Below are 607 nucleotides of genomic sequence, written 5' to 3'. Positions count from 1 at the left end.
TGATTTGAACTAGCTGCTTGAGAATTTGGCACCAACGCAATAAGAAGTAGCTGAGCTACCAGGAGTGTCAAAAAACCAACTCCAATCGAGTGATGGGAAACTCGAACGAAACCAAACGCTGACTGGGAATTCCTGTAGTGGTCAACCATTCAATTTGAGCGATGCGACGGTCATTTACAGGCTGCAGAATATGGCCAGTCATATTGCTTCACCGTAATGCTAGGCCACCCATCCATTTTTTGGTAAAGGACTCGGTGCTGCACCTTGGTTTGGATGTTCTAAAGCATCCGAACTATAGCTCAGACTGCCTTGCCTCTTCCGACTACCACTAGTTTAGATCGATGCAAAACACCTTGATAGGTACGCACTTCAGAAAAAATAAGAAATACGAAAATGGGTTCATGATTTCATCGCTTTAACTGCCATCTTTCTTTTCACATGGAATTCATATGCTGCCTGATACAGGTTTTTTTCTTTGAATACATAAATGCGGTAGTTCTATTTCTCCCCTAATTTCCATTCATAACTGTATTTCTTTTTTTTTTTTTAATTATGTCATTCTTCTCGCATTACCTGTCTGTTGCTCCAAAATCATCATTGTTTGTAG

Source organism: Micrasema longulum, unplaced genomic scaffold, assembly GCF_059751315.1.
Source record: "Micrasema longulum isolate JH-2025_06_02 unplaced genomic scaffold, ASM5975131v1 h1tg003177l, whole genome shotgun sequence".
NCBI lineage: Eukaryota > Metazoa > Arthropoda > Insecta > Trichoptera > Brachycentridae > Micrasema > Micrasema longulum.
The sequence above is the reverse complement of the archived record's forward strand: the minus strand, read 5'-3'. Positions refer to the sequence as shown.